The sequence below is a fragment of the Aphelocoma coerulescens genome, chromosome 7 (assembly GCF_041296385.1).
Source record: "Aphelocoma coerulescens isolate FSJ_1873_10779 chromosome 7, UR_Acoe_1.0, whole genome shotgun sequence".
Classification (NCBI taxonomy): Eukaryota; Metazoa; Chordata; class Aves; order Passeriformes; family Corvidae; genus Aphelocoma; species Aphelocoma coerulescens.
The window spans coordinates 2093479-2108793 of NC_091021.1; the positions used below are offsets into that span (position 1 = coordinate 2093479).

The 15315-nt window shown below is 48.4% G+C and overlaps 1 long non-coding RNA gene across 1 annotated transcript in view; it reads left to right on the plus strand.

Moving 5' to 3' along the window:
- LOC138113473 (uncharacterized) overlaps nt 1-12492 on the plus strand; it is a 38930-nt gene extending 26438 nt beyond the window's left edge. The window contains exon 5 of the long non-coding RNA XR_011152191.1: nt 11322-12492. This is a non-coding gene — a long non-coding RNA (uncharacterized lncRNA). The remainder of the gene's footprint in view (nt 1-11321) is intronic.
- The last annotated feature ends 2823 nt before the right edge of the window (nt 12493-15315 follow it).

The window sequence follows — 15315 nt, forward strand, 5'->3', positions numbered from 1 at the left end:
CCTTTTGCATCCGGCAGCTCTGCACAAGCTCAGCCTTGAGGCAGGCAGATCGTCCGTGCTCTTGGAATTAAACACATGCAGGAGCCCTGCCAGCATCCCTTTGAGCTTAAGGAAGTGATGGGTTCTGGACCAGACGTGCAAAAATGAACAAATAAGCTTCTCATCTGAGGTTTGCCTTTGTTTTGGAGGTGAAGACAACGTGCAAAGATGGCACATTACACTGCTGCAAGGAGGAAATAACTACCTGTCCCTCCCCAGCCACCAGGCTCGGTGGTAGGGAAAGGATTCCCTGTTGGAGAGATTGTTGTGGGATAAATTGGAGCAGCACCAAGCCAGCAGGTTTTTTTTTTTACATTAGCCAGGGCACAGAAGAGATGGGGTACCAGGGGCTCCATCCTGCCTCACCTGAGAGGGAGGGTGAAGGCAGAGCACACCAAAATGTGTGTGTGTGGAGAACTGTAGTGGGAACAGAGTTAAAAAAAATAAATAAATAGGGGATTTCAGCTAGGTGGAAGGGAATGAGTTACCGGAAAATGGGCACTGGATGTAAACTTCTCTCCCACTCACGCTGTCTGTAAATTGACTTACCACATGCTCATCTTCCAGCAAGCTTTTAGGAGAGTCTATCACAGCTTGGGGTTTTCTCCCAAGTGTTTTGTGGCAGGGACAACCAGCATCCCTCCCTCCCTAAGAAACTGGGCGGGGAAAAGAGGAACAAAAATTCCTCTGGTCTGTGGAGAAGGCAGGGTGGTGCCACAGCTTGGCCCCAGCCCTGTTGCAGCACCCCTTGGGACCCCCTTTTTGGGGAGGGCAAGGTCAGACTGGGGGGATCCTGCACCAAGCACCATCCTCTAGTGGATAAATACCTTTATCTTGGGGTGAATTACCGGCTTGAAAGGGTCATTTGGGCTGTGATTCAGCATTTCTCCATCTCTGCCTGCCTGAGAGCTGCCAATAAAACTTCTGTGAGGATGCACCTTGCTTTAGGCAGGGCTGAGGTGACCTGGGAGCCACAAAACCAGTGGCCACTACTGAGAGGTGCTGGTTTCCCTGGGAAACATGGGGCTGTGCTGTGGTCCTTGGGAAACGTGACCTAAATTGGAAGAGGAATAAACTGGAAGAACAATAAAAGCCAGGGAATGGAGTGAAGGGTAAACAGAGCAAGAATCGTGTGTAATGTTTCCCTGACTCTGGGGCTGAAAGACATCTAAATATAACAAATACTGAAAGCTTTCATCCCATCCAGTATAAACAACAACAAAGTACTGCGGGGTTGTTTTTATCCCCTGCCTGGCAGAGAAATAGGAAAAAATTCCTTTTGGATGCCACAGGCAAATTGAGGACAGGACGGAGTCCTGCCCCAAGTGGCAGCACGGCCCTTCTTAACCTCTCAGGCTGCTGCCCTGTTGAGCCCAGCTTCCCAGTCCATGCTGGTTCATCTGGGAACATCTGCAACTGGGAATATCCAGGAATCTGCAGGGCTGCCCTTGCCAGGAAGGAGCACGAACCCAACCCCACCCTACATCTTCAGCAGCCCCTTCTGTGGCCGAGGCTCCAGGCAGAGCTTTCCCCGTGAGGAAGGAGCGCGGGGCCGAGGAAATTGGAAGCAATAACATCTGGCTGCTCCAAGCAGCTGCAAGGGGTTAAAGTGTGTGTGGTTTTCCCTGAGAACTGGAGGGACCCTGCCCCAAGCTGTGTCAGCGTGGAGTTGTAACGAGGTGGCTTTTTCATTCCTTGTTAGGACAATGGGAGGTAGAACAGGTATCCGGGAGGGCAACTGAAAGCATGGAGGGGACAGAGCCCTTCCAGGACAGGCTGGAAATATTAATTCCCCTGGAAAAAGCCTTGCATATCCCCACCGACCTGGCCCAGTGATTTTAGTAGCTCGTTGCCTGGCAAAATATCCCTCAGCCTTCATCCTCTTCCTCATCCTACCACCCCCAAGCTGTGGAGAAGGGGCTCCTTACCCGGCAAAAACAGGGTGGAATAATAAGTGTTTACACCCAAAATCATTTTCAGCTCAAACATTTGAGTTTTGCAGTCGTCTTCCTCCTCTAAGGCCAAGGGTATGTGAAAGAAGGAGCTCTGTGACCTGCTGTGCACTCAGCTGGGTGAAGAAATCCCTCAAACACGCAGGAATTCGGGGTCTTTCCATGTCATCTATTTCTGACATCCCAGAGCCGACAGTGGGAACACCACCTTGATGTTTCCAGCGCTTCTGGGGTGGGGAGGGAAGTCTTCAGGAGCAGAGGAACTGCAAAATACAGACCATTGGGGATGAATCAGTTTTGGGGTAGTGCAGCCATTGGAGCGTCAGTAACACTGGAGTTGATAACGCCTGTAAAACTCCTCATTCCAGTGGGATGGATTCAGGCTTGGATCAAACCTCCAGGTAGAGATAAAGAGCTGACAGCCAAATGTAGGCTGGTCTTGGCTGTGCCATGCCCAGTTAAGCTGGAGATTTGTCCTGAGTTTCAGCAGGTCGGGCGCTTGAAATAGATCTGGCTCCTTTGTAGGAGAGGAATTCTGGCCTGCAGGCCAAAACTAACAGCAAGATTCTTGGTGGAAATCTTTCTGGAGGAGGGGAGGAAGTGTGTTTGCACCTCAAAAAGTGCACATCTCTTAGGTCTGGGTCAGAAGGAGCTGCTGGTGATGGTTAGAGGCAGGGAATTAGCAGTGGCACACTTTAGGGGGACAGAGGAGCAGTGGATGGGTGGCAGAGTGGGAATTGTTCCGTGGATGTGGCCAAGGATAAACGGGGTTAACAAAGCAGTGAATAAACAGAGGATGTCAATATGCCCTGATTTCTATCAGTGTTTGCCAGTGTGGAGGCAGCTCCCTGCCATGTGGCTGTGGTTTCCTGTTTATCCAGAAGGGAGAGTCACAACAAAAGCTGGAGCACTCGGTGCCTGTAATTTGATTTCTAGAGCTCAAACCAGCCCTCACTTCTGCTGGAGCAGAGGAGCTCCTGCTGCCTGCTGTGACTGAGCATGGGTGACCAGGCATCTGTCCTGATCCCAGCTCCTGCCATCCAACCACGGCTTGTTAGGCTCTGAAATCATCCACTTCATCTGAACAAGGGAGAAAGCACCACATGCTTGCAAGAAAAAAAGACGAGGAATTCACTCCCCGTGATTTCTGCTGCTTCTTGTTTGACACCCGATGATAGGCGTCTCTGGAGCCAATCCTAGGAACACATGTAGCTGTTAGAGGGGAAATTCTGCCTTATCATCTGTCCTAATTTATGCTCCCAGGGCTGCTTATCTTGTGCTGCCTGGTGGGACCCCTGTGTGCAAGCTGAGCTTCTGTAATTCACCTTCTTCCACACTTTCGGTGCCTCCTTTGGCGCTCCCTGTGGAAGAGACCCAAACGGATCAGTCATCGCTCCCCTCTCCAGGGAATCTGTGCAGGTCTTCCAACCTCCCTGCTGAAAGGAAGGGAGATTGGAATCTCATGTAATTTTGGCAGTGGAGACCTAAAAGAAAGAGAGAGGAGAGTGTTTGTGGGGTTATGATGATGTGAGGTCTCTGCTGATGTTGGCAGGACCTTAAAGCCCATCCAGTTCCATGGGCAGGGACACCTTCCACTAGCCCAGGTTGCTCCAACCTGGCCTTGGACACTTGCAGGGATCCAGGGGCAGCCACAGCTTCTCTGGGCAACCTGTGCCAGGGCATTTTTCTGCTGCTGCTGTCTGGAAACTGAAGGACACAGGGGATGAACCAAAAGTGTTGTGGAAAGGGAGAGGTCACAAAAACTTGCTTTAAAAAAGAAAAAAATAAGGAGATTGTCTACGAGTCCTTTTCTAGGAAACGAGAGCTGCCCCAAAGTTTGGCAAAGCTTTCCTTGGAACAATGGAGGGAAAAATTAGGAGAGATGAATCAATTTTACTTCAAAAGAATGAGTTATTTGGTGAGATCTACAGTAGTTTTGATTGTTTTTACATAGTCCATCTTTATTTACCTTTGTGTCAGCCTAGCAAGGATTTTGCCTCTATTTTAGTGGCACATAAGGAATTTCCTGTTTGCTCGTATTTTAGGGAACTTGATGAGTATTTCCATATAAAGAAATAGGTCTGAAAGAGAAGGTTTATCTCAGGAAGGAGAAGAGTCTCCATTTTCCAGGATGCCCTAAGATGATGCCGCAGAGTCCCTGGCTTGTGGATGGGGCTTGGAGCAACCTGGCATAGTGGAAGGTGTCCCTGCTCATGGGAGAAGGTGGAAAGACATGAATTTTAAGGTCCCTTCTGGCCCAAACTGGGATTCTGTGGTGGCCAGGTATGAATGCATGTGTTCACCTGCCCACTACAAGGTCAAACCTCGTCCCTGCCAAGCGGTGTCATCAATCCACACCACAAACAATCAGCCTTGTGGCACCGTGGGGCAGAGCTTTGACAGCTTTGATTTATGAAGGTCTGAATCCAGGGAGAAGAAAGCACCAGAGCTGTCAAGCCACCCCAGTTCCTGTTTATGCCACAAGAGCCCCGAGGTTAGGGCGTGAACAATGGATTAACTAATATGTTACAGGCACAGAAAGGCCTGGAAAAAAGGAAGGAGGAAGAGGTTTCCCTCCCGCCTTTGGAATATGTGACACGGGGCTGCTGGGCAAGCAAGCGACAGGCTGAAGTCACCTTTGCCAAGGGAGGCGTTAAAAAATTGAGGAGAGCTTGTAGGAAGGCTCAAGGAGAGAAAAGAAGAGCTGGAGGGATCCTCAGCTGCTTTGGGAGTCACGGGTCCGTGCAGGCAGGAGGTCACAGCAAGTTCAGCAGTTAAAGCCGGAACTCTCCCTGGAGCAGCTCCTTGTTCTGGAGCACACGCTGGCTGATGAGGATCATTTCAGTTCGTTTTCATTCAGCATAATCACATCACTCTGAGGAAACCACAGTGCTGGAGTGAAGGCGTTGCTGGAGCCAGAGCTCCTGAGTCATCCCGATAATCCCGGAATCCCACGAGATGCGTGCGGAGTTTTGGGAGGCTCGCTCTGCTTTTGGCCCTGGGCAAGGATAACTCTCACATCCATCCCTGCTCCTGGCCTCTCAGCCAGCATCTCTGCTGTGTTTCACCCCACCCAGACCAGGTGCAATGGTGAGGACCAGCCCAAAAAACCAGAGCACTGCTGTGGGTGAAGCTTGGGCTCAGCATCCACACAGCCACAAGGAAGTTCAAAGTTCTCTCCCTTTGTTTGCTGTTAATTTGTCAAGTTTTATCTGTTTCTGCTACCCCTGGCAGCTGCACCGTGTGTAAAATCCTCCTTGTATCACATACAAAATGCTCTGCCAGCCTTGGACTGGAAAAGCAACAAAAGCAGAGGTCCATTTTTATGTAAATGTTTGGTTGGGACATAATTGTCTCCCAAATCCGACTGAAGGCACTTAAATTGCTTTAAAGCCTTGCAGCTCCATGCTTTTGACAGATCCAGCCACAACCAGCTTGTTCTGGCATCCATGGGCTTGTCACAGGAATTTTTCCTCTCAAATTAAGCTTTTATTTTATCGCTTAACATCAGTTAATAGGCACTTAAGATGAAGTAATTTCCTTTTTATTTTCTTACTTGGTCTCTGCTGATCAATGCGGGATGAGATCACCTGAATTTTATTTTGGGGGGGTGGGTCAAAGGGAAAATTGGCAACATCCACCTAGGGCTTATTTTGGTTTTATTTCCCCCTTCTCCTTTGAACAGGGTGGGATTTCTGTGGAACAATTAACATTCATTCGCTAAGTGCTTTTGCAAGCATGTTTACAAGAAATGCAAATACTGCAGGACTGTGGTGGGCTTGTTTTTCCACCTCAATTCAGCCCCAGATCCTGTGGGGTTTTGTGTGTACATTGAAGTCTCATGCTACGGCACTTGGAAGTTTGCATGCCTGGAGCTGAGCGTGTCTGCAAACCTCTCTGAGGTGGAGGGGCTAAGACAGGAGAGGTCTTGAGCTGTTGTAGCACAGCTTAGAAATTAAGGCTGTTTAGGCCTCTCCAGGTGTCCTGGAAGGGAATTTCAGAGCCTGGAAACCGCCATCCCATAAAGAGGGTCCCTGGTGTTCCCCGTGCCCCAAGATAACCCACGGAGGCTGACGCCTCCAGGACTGTGTTTTTTCACCTCAGACCGTCTGCTGGCAGAGCAGAGGCGATAGCGGGGCTGCTGATTTATGGGGTGGTGGCTGAGTTCCCAACCAGGAGCAGGAGAGAGGTTTTCCATCGCAAATGTGACGGCTCCGAGGCTTGGGATCTGCCAGGGGTCCCCACCAGTGTTGGGTTTCTCCAGCGTGGTGAAAGTCACCCCCAGGTTTGGGGTTTTTCATGTAAATTGTAGGCACAGAGAGGCAACACGGCCTCTCTCCTTCTGTTTGGGCTCTCCAAGGAATTGGCCAATCCATTCAGGGATGAAGGGAGGACGGGCAAATGCCCCTATCCTTTCCCTAGGAAATGAAGCTAAAAGTGGAATTCCTTCTTCCCAACCAATTAATGGACATCAAAGAACAAACGGACCAAGGGCTGTGGAAAAGATTGGCAAAGGACAGCGAGAAGGGATAAATTTAGCAGGATGGGACAAGGCAACCTGGATACCCTCTCCCACATCACAAATATGGTCCCTTGAGGGTGTTCACTGGGAAAGTCTCTGCTTAATTACAGCCTAATTGCTGCTCTGGGGGCAGTTCTCATGCCTTTGGAAGATGGCTTGAGACTGGCTGGTGGAAAACTGCTCCCAGACGTGTTTTTATAAGATATCAGGCCAAGCCAAAGGAAATATGCCAGGGAACTGTGGGTGTGGTTGGAGCAGGGATGAGAAGAGCCATATCTTGTTCCCTCAAGTGGGAAGAATGAAGTGCATGTGAACACGGGGATTGGGAGTCCTGGAAATAGTCCTGGGACAGCAGCAGCAAACACAGAGATCATTTAACCCTACTTCTCTTTTTATCCTTCAAACTTCATAAAAAAGAGACTTCTGCTGCAGGAGGCAGAGGGGTAACACCAGGCTGGGTAAGGAATGGCCTTTATAACACTAAAGCCCAGTTGTCTGGAAGTTAAATACTAGAAGGTGACGCAGAAACTTGGATTTAAAGCAGGGTTTTAAACCTGATAGGAATTAAAACCTCATCCTGGAAGAAATAATAGCTGATAAGGATTATGGTGGATAACTGCTCCAGGAAATCAGTGTGGTCAGGGGAGGTGAGTGAAAGCTTCTTTGCTTCTTCTCCACCCCTGAAAAGTGTCCAAGGAAGGCCTGGACGTGGCACTCAGTGCTCTGGGCTGGGTGACAAGGTGAGGATCCATCACAGGTCAGTTGGAGGTCTTCTCCAACCAAACTGATTCTGGGATTCTGTGACCCCCCCACAGCACCACGTGGCCCCAGCCAGGCCTGAGGATGCTGCATTTGCCACCTTCAAGGTGCCACCTTGGGCTCCAGACTTGGAGCATTAATAAAATCACCCTTGTTCAAGGTTACGGCGCGAGTTGATTGCTCCTGATTAGGGATTTGTATTCAGTTGTGACATCCTGCAATTTTTATTACCTTTATGGCAATAATTGCAAATAATAAAATGACAAACTATCGTAATTAAATTTTAATTAATTACAAATCCATTACTTTTAAGTTTATTCATGGTAAGGACAATGATACCGAAAACAATTCATTAAAGCACTTGATATGTAAATTATGAAGCCAGACATTAATCTCAGGCAGCTCATGTATTCTCCACAGCAGCAGGGAATTTGTTTAAGGAAAGGCAGCTCTGGATGATTTTAGCTGCTTACTTGAGGGAGCAGGGAAATACTGGAAACTCTTGAGCTGAAAGGATTCCCAAAGTCAGGTTCTGTATCCTCTAAAGGAAAATGTTAAGGAAGCAAAAAGAGATATCTGGCTGGCCTTGCTGCTGTGGGTGGATAATCTCTGTAACACCACAGGGAGATGTGGCAATCCCGCAGGGAGCTGGGCACAAGGGCAATGCCTGGCTCTCAGTCCAGGTATTTTCCTCCTGATGGGTAACTCTGTGCAGGCGGTGCTCAGGGAGAGGGTCTTGGAACAGCAGGCAAGCAGTGTTTCCTGAGCTTCGGCTGTAAACACCCACCCACCTCCCCAAATCCATGGAATTCTATCCTTATGCTTCTCCGTCAGGGCAGCAAACCTCTCATCCCAGCTCTCCACACTGAAATAATCCCATTTGTGATGGTCTATTTGCCATCAGCTTTTGCTGACTTCATTTAGCGTACCAAGCCATGCTGGACTCTGCTTTCCCTGGATAACCTGAGCGCAGATCCCTTCACATCCCACAGGGAAAATGGTCTGTGTTAGGTACAGGATGAGGACTATTCCTGGTCAGAAAGCCTCATCCTTGGCCCTGGGCTAGCAGTAAAGGTCACGTTGGACGGGGCTTGGAGCAACCTGGGACAGTGGAAGGCGTCCCTGCCCATGGCAGGAGTGGAATGGGATGAGCTTTAAGGATGTTCCAACCAAAACCACACTGGGATTCCGTGATCTCTCCGTTCCTTCTCCCCCAGGCAGTGGGAACGAGTCACTGCTGTTTGACCACCTCCTTTTGACAACCTGGGGCACTCTGGCCCGAAGGAGGTCAGCACCAAGTTTTTTAATGTTATTTTTCCCTCTAACACTGTTTTATATCGGGAAGCACAAGATTATATTTGCCTTTTGCCACAGCGAGCTGGCATTTTGCTGCAGCACCCTTTGTGCTCCCGATTGTCTGTGATCCAAGTGTAATCCTATCCATCTTGGGAGCTTTCCTGTCCAAGGGGAAGGCACGAATGGAGGGGAGACGTGATCAGACAGAAAGGCACCTCCAGCTCGGACACGGAGAGCCCAAAGCAGGGAGGCACACCCAAGGTTAATAACATGTTGCTCCACCAGCTTCTATCTAATCTTGGAAAACGTCCTCTGCTGCGAAGAAAAATGGGAAAGTGATTATGTGACTTGAAATAAGGTCTTGCTCCACTGTCTAGACAGCTTTAAAAAACATCAAGCTGGGGTGTTCCTATTTATGAAAAATGCAGCTGCACTGCTGCCTTCCGCGGGCGAGGGAAGCGAGAGGTGCACTTGAGGTCATTTGGCTGCTCGCTGAGCCTGTCCATGGGAATTTATTCCTCTCTCCTTCTTGCTTTATTTGTTTTATTCCTTCTGCTTCCAGCCTGCCATCCCCAGCTCTCTGGGGCGCTGGGCTCTGTCCTTGGGGGCTGCTGGCAGCGGGACAGCCCGTCGGACACGGATCCCTGTGAGGGTCCGTGAGCCAGGATGGCTGCTGGGTGCTAATCCAGGATTTTTCCTTCCCAGATTATTGCCGTAGGGATGACTGCCCGGAGCAAAACTGCACACAGCCTCTGGATCCTTAATAGAGTCTCTTATAACCTCTCTTTTAAACTGGAAGAATTTCATTTGCCCTAATTGCAACCTCAGCAATTCCCCTCTGCCTTTTTTTCCCCCCCAGTGTGTAGGGTTGGACCTTTTTTCCTGGTGGGATCCAAGCAGGTGGAATCTGATGTTGAAACGGACTGGGCAGGATTTTCACCAGGAGCCACACGGCTTCAGCATCCTCTGCTGATGGGACCCAGCACCACATTCCTGCTAAGGCTCGACCTTGAGTGGTCTGGGGAAAGAAAAAAGGAAGAGAAACAACCCTACTGATCGTGGGGCTGTGTCCTACAAAAGGGGGAAATGGGTCAGCAGATCTGTTAATCCCAGCTTGATCTAAAGTCTCCGGGACAGGTGGCAACCTTCATTTAATGGAACGATGAGATCATTAGGAATTGGTAATGAACTGTAGTGCAGCCATGAAAGTAGGTCACCCTTACCCCAGGAACACTTCAGTCTGTCCCCATTCATGTGCAGCAGCAGAGATGGCCGGGGGCAGGGTGACAGCTCCGTCCTGGGATTTGCTAAACCAGATGATTTTGGGAACAGAGCCGGGCAAACGCTGCAGACACAAAATGGGTTAGATTATCTCAAGTAATAAAACGACTTAAAAATGGGCTGGTTCAGGTTTAGGTGTTGAGTCCCACGGGCCTCAGGTTGCCCACGACTTGTGGAGAGGGTGGGTTTGGAAGAACTGGTCTCAGGTCAGGGACAGTGATCACCCGGGAGGAAAAGAGGAGAGATCCTTCCCTAATCCCCGAGGGAGGCTTTGTCCACCCCTGAGCATCACACGGATCCCTATTTCCACATCCTGAGGGCCTCCCAGAAGGTCTCTCCTCCCAGCAGCACTCCCAGCAGGAGGTGTACTGTCATCCCCGAGCTTTTCCTTTCAGATGCATTCCCTGCTGCCTTCAGGGCTGAACTCTGGGTGCTTCTGGGTTGAAGTGATTCTGGACACCTTTAGTCTTGCCCAGGGTCCCAAGCCTTGCACATCAGATAATGATCCACATCTATGAATTATTTCCTTCTCCCACTGACCCCTTGTAGATGAAACCCAAGTGCTCGTGGTAAGACTACAGATTTGAAAAGCTTCTATTTTCCTCTCCTTTGTTTGCTCCCAAATCCTGATGTTGCTGCAGCCCTCTGTAACTTTGTGAACCATCAGGCAGGCAGCCTGCTGCCCTGCAGGAGGAGAGAGGTTTGCTCAGGCAGTGAAAGCCCCAAGGGCTGAAGATAGGAAAGGTTAAGAAAATATTTTGCTCAAGATGCAATAAGCAGTAGTGGGGCTTGGAAAGTTATTTCATTTTACTCTTTTTTTTTTTAAAGGGGGATTCAAGCAAGCATTTTATAAATATTTTTAGACAAGGAACTGTGCTAAAATAACACTTGAGGGCTGGTTTGAGCTCCTCCAGGAAACTGAGGTGGTGCATGGTCCCCATGTGGCTCTCGTGTGTTGTTAGTGAGGATCCTCCTGCTCTGCATTTCCAGGAACAGGCTTCAGCTGCTGTCCATATTAACTGCAGCTTTTGCCAGTGTATCCCCACGGATATGTGATGCCAGGTGGTGCTGGGGGAGTGACCGGTCTCCCCCAGCTCTGCCTGCCATGTCCTGAGGTGTCAGTCCCATAAATTCAGCAGAAGGCCCCATAGTCCTGACTCTCAACCCCACATAAGTGTTTTTAAACCCAACCCTTCCCACTGATGAGCACATCAGGGGACCAGGAATGCCATCACTGGCCACCAAGCCAAAGGAACAGGTCTCTTTTTGTCACCCTTCACTGGGTAAAGCTCCACAAACCCTCCCTTCCCTCCACAGCTGGAGCTGGCTGTCCATGTCCTCTCCTTCTGGGCACAGGTGCTGTAGTTTTCACCAACACTTAAAAACTTCAGGAGGGGAGGGCTTCTTCCTCTCCCTTCCTAGTTTCTCTCTTCTTGTTTATATTTTCTGTGCTTCTCTTCATCTGCCAACAGCTCCAGGCTTTCTTTCCATCCACGCTCCTGTGGTGTCTGAGCTGCTTCATGAGGAATTTCTGTCCGCGTCCTGCCAGATGGAATCGAGACATCATTTGCTGGAGGAATGGGAAAGAAAGTAGAAAATACTTCAGGTCATCTCCCCCACCACCAGTTCCCAGCCAGAAACAGCTCTAGAGGATGATCTTGGGGAGGAACATGAAGATCCTGGTGGAGCTTGGTGAGGAGAAGGACTGGAACACCGGTGACACCTTTGGTGCAGCCAGCTGGGTTCTCCCATCCCAAGGGAGCTGGCTCTGGGGGCAAAAGGGACAGTGGCTTGGGGGGACATATGGAAAACCTTGGGAGCTGTTAAAGGGAGAGGGATGCAATTCCCCTCATAATAAGGGCTGATTTCTTTGTATTACACAGAGAAGGGCAGCCTAGATGGGTGCCCGTGTGTGGCTGAGCTGCTGAAAAACAAGTTTTTCACCTTTTGGGGCAGACTGGAGAGGGTCCTGTGCGTGTTTGCGATTGGCTGTGAACAGGAAGGCTGCCCTGTGGCAATGCTGTCCCTTGGCACCAGTCCTTCCCCTCAGCTCTCCCAGTTTTGAGGATTAAATAGAGTGCAATATCCATCTTGCTCCATACTGCAAACATTGCAGCGGGCCAGGCAGCTGATAAGGAATCCCTTCTTGGTTTAATGAGGAGACTTGACATAAACTCAAGAGTGTGCAGGAAAAAAGGAAAACATTTCAGAGGGTGCCTGCAATGGAACATTTCTGGCACGTGAAAAAGCACAAAGTGAGTATGGGTCACGTCAGTAAACATTTTCAGCTTCCTTTCAATAAAAATGTAATAACAATTAAATTTAAACCAAACAACAAAACCTTTCTGTAAGTGTACCGTGAGCAGTTTGGTCTAGGAAATTTTTCACCCCCTCTACCAGCAAAGCAGCCCCATCCAGGGGAGTTTTGGGGTTTGGTTTTTATTTTCCCCTCGTGGCTCAGCTTTAAATGAGTGATTAAAAGCAGTGAGAAGCCAAAAGTGTTTCACTTGGTCCAGTGACATTGCAGTGGTTCTTCAAGGTCCAGCCAAAAATTCAGGTTTGCTGGACTTGAGCTGGACACTGGCCATGCTTCCAGGCAAATGTTGAATTCTTGGATTCTTTCCCACTGCTCTCAGCCAACTGTGTGCCCAGATGGAAGGATGGTGGCATTGGATTCCTTAGGGATCTCCATTTCAGGCTCTGATGTCTAAATGGAGGATAAATGCAAATACAGAGAGGGACCATGTAGTAACAGGACAAGGGGGGATGGCTTCAAACTGACAGAGAGCAGGGTTTGGTTGAATATTAGGAGAAAATTCCTGGCTGTGAGGGTGGAACAAGTTGCCCAAAGAAGTTGTGACTGCCCCATCCCTGGAAATGCTCAAGGCTGGGTTGGATGGAGCTCTGAGACACCTGGTTGAGTGGAAGGTGTCCCTGTTCCTGGGCAGGAACTGGGTGATCTTTAAGGTGCCTTTCAACCCAAACCGTTCTGGGATTCCATGGTTTTTATGGAGGGGAGAGGATTAAAACACCAGCTGGGGCATTGGAGCACTGTGGCTCCATGGGAGCTCTCCAGGGTCAGCCTGGAGCAGGGGTGACCAACCCTTGGCCAGAAGGCCTGAGATCCTCCTCAGAGGCTCTTGAGTGCATGAAGAGCTTGTAGCTAAAAGCAGCAGAACGATGCCAGGGTGCTGATCTTGGCTTGAAAAGAGTTTGTTTGGAGAGGATATAAAACCAGAGGATATTTTTACAACTATGATGAATATCCAGTGTTGATTCTGCTTCCAGAGCACACATCCAGGAGGGCAACTCTAATTATTTATCTCAGGAAATTGGCAGGTTCTCGATATTGGTGCTGAAGTGTTTCCTCTTCACGTGCACACAGAGACTCTGAGAGATGATGTTGTCCCTTCTTTGGGGCCCTGGCAGTCCCACTGCTCACTCAGCCCCTTTAGAAAGAGAAAGTTTGGCAGCTTGTCCAATGCTGTGCTCGGCATGGTGGTTCAGGGATGCGTTCTCTTATCTCTGCCTCAAAGTTTAGCCTGTAATCACTTAAACTCCCCTCTGAGCTGAGAGGGTGTTGGGTTGTGCCTGTGTTCCTTAAGTGTTTTTTTTTTTTTTTTATAATTCATCATTTAGTTTAATATTAATTATGAGTAAAAGCCCCTCTGGATGGGGAAAACTGTAGGAGGTGCTGGCAGAGGTGCTGTTCACTGGAGAGATGGATGGGGTGGGATACCTGCCTAGGTGGCCAAGCCCGACTGGAATTTCCTCAGTGTCCTTGCAGGAAAAGGAGAAAGACAAAAACCTTTCCTTGCAAAAAGTGGTTGAACTTTCTGTGCCACCTGGAATACAGGATTCCCTTTTGATATCATTTAGTACTATTTAGTCCTCCGGAGCTTTATTTAGATAATACATCAGTTTGGGAAGGAAAAGGCCTTTTGGAGAAAAAACCCAACTCCAACCCTGTGTTTCTGCTCCCTCAGGAATGTCTTTCCCTTCGTAACAAGTAACTGGTTGACAATTTCAGCTCAAATGCACACATAGCTTCCACCTCCCAAGCAGAATTTTCCAACAATTTTTCTGGAAATAGGCTGCCTTACGCTTGATTTTTCTACAAATGCCTCAGGTTTCAGAACCCAGCTTCTCCAAGTCTCGATTTCACCAGATGTTGAGCAGTAGAATCCAGTTATATTTCCACACAGATAGCAGTGAAATTCAATATAAATTTAAAATTTATAGGACAAACATGGGACATTTTTGTGGTTTATCACATTTGACGTCTATGGGAATTCTTTCTCTGCGGGCATTCTCAAGGAAAACCTTAAAACACTGGGGGGAGAAAAAAAAAGTATTTTTAAATGTTTACACATGTAGTCAAATGTTGCAGAGAAGCTTTTTTATCAACCAGATGGTAACTTCTTATTTACACTTCCCATATAAAACCATCTGTGCTTGAAGTGGGGAGATGCTCCAGTTGGGAGTTTGGCTGCAGGGGGTGGATTTGTTACATCCAATTTTCTCCTCTCATCAGAGCTGAATATGTAACACTTGTTTTATTTAACCTTGCTTTAATTAGAGGGTTACAAAAGTGCACTTGGCTCTCCCATGCAGTAGCTGGCACTCTGGATTTTGCTGCTTTTAGACAAAACTGAGATTTCTTGCCTTGTCTCCCCTTGACGTTGAACTTGCTTCCTCTGTTTCCATCCCATGGTTCCCTCACTCAGCCTTCTCCTCCACTAAATCCCCCATTCTCAGTGTGAAATCCTGGCCCTGCTGAAGTCAGTGGAAGTCTTGACATCAGCTCCAGCGAGGTCAGGGTTTCTCCCTGGGTGTTTATTTTCTTTAAGCACTCCCAGCCTGTCGTTCTGTCCAACTTTTCCCGGAGCCAAGTTCAACACTTCCCTCTCCACTATCTCTGTCACTCTTCTATGAACTCCCTCCAAATTAAAACCTTGGGTGCCCAGAATGCTCAGTGCTGTTTCAGGTGTTGTCTAAGCAGTAACCTCATGGAAATACTATTTTTTTTTTTTTTTTTTTTTGGCTGCCAGCTTTGCTGGGTTGTTTGCTTTTCTCTTTCTTCTCCCTCGTTTTATTGGCATATTACATCGCATTTTCATCTCATTAATAAAGAAGATGGACAAAAATACCAGCCCTAACACTGACCCCCCAATGGAATCCACCAGCTCTGCCAACTCTGTACTCTGTTGGTCGCCTTTTTGCTTTTCCACCCATCCAGCTCTTATCCTTCATGGGCCATTTCCATCCAGGCCAATTCGAATTTGACCTGTGTGATCTGAGGAGACACCAAACTGGAGGCTTCATCCTGGTAAGAATCCCATCCATGTGGGAACCAGATGTTGTCATCCGTGAAATTTTTCATAACTCAAAAAGGAATTTAAAGGAAAATTTGTTTCCCTTACATGTCAAAAATGAAATTTGACCAAAAAGTGGTATTTTTTAAAA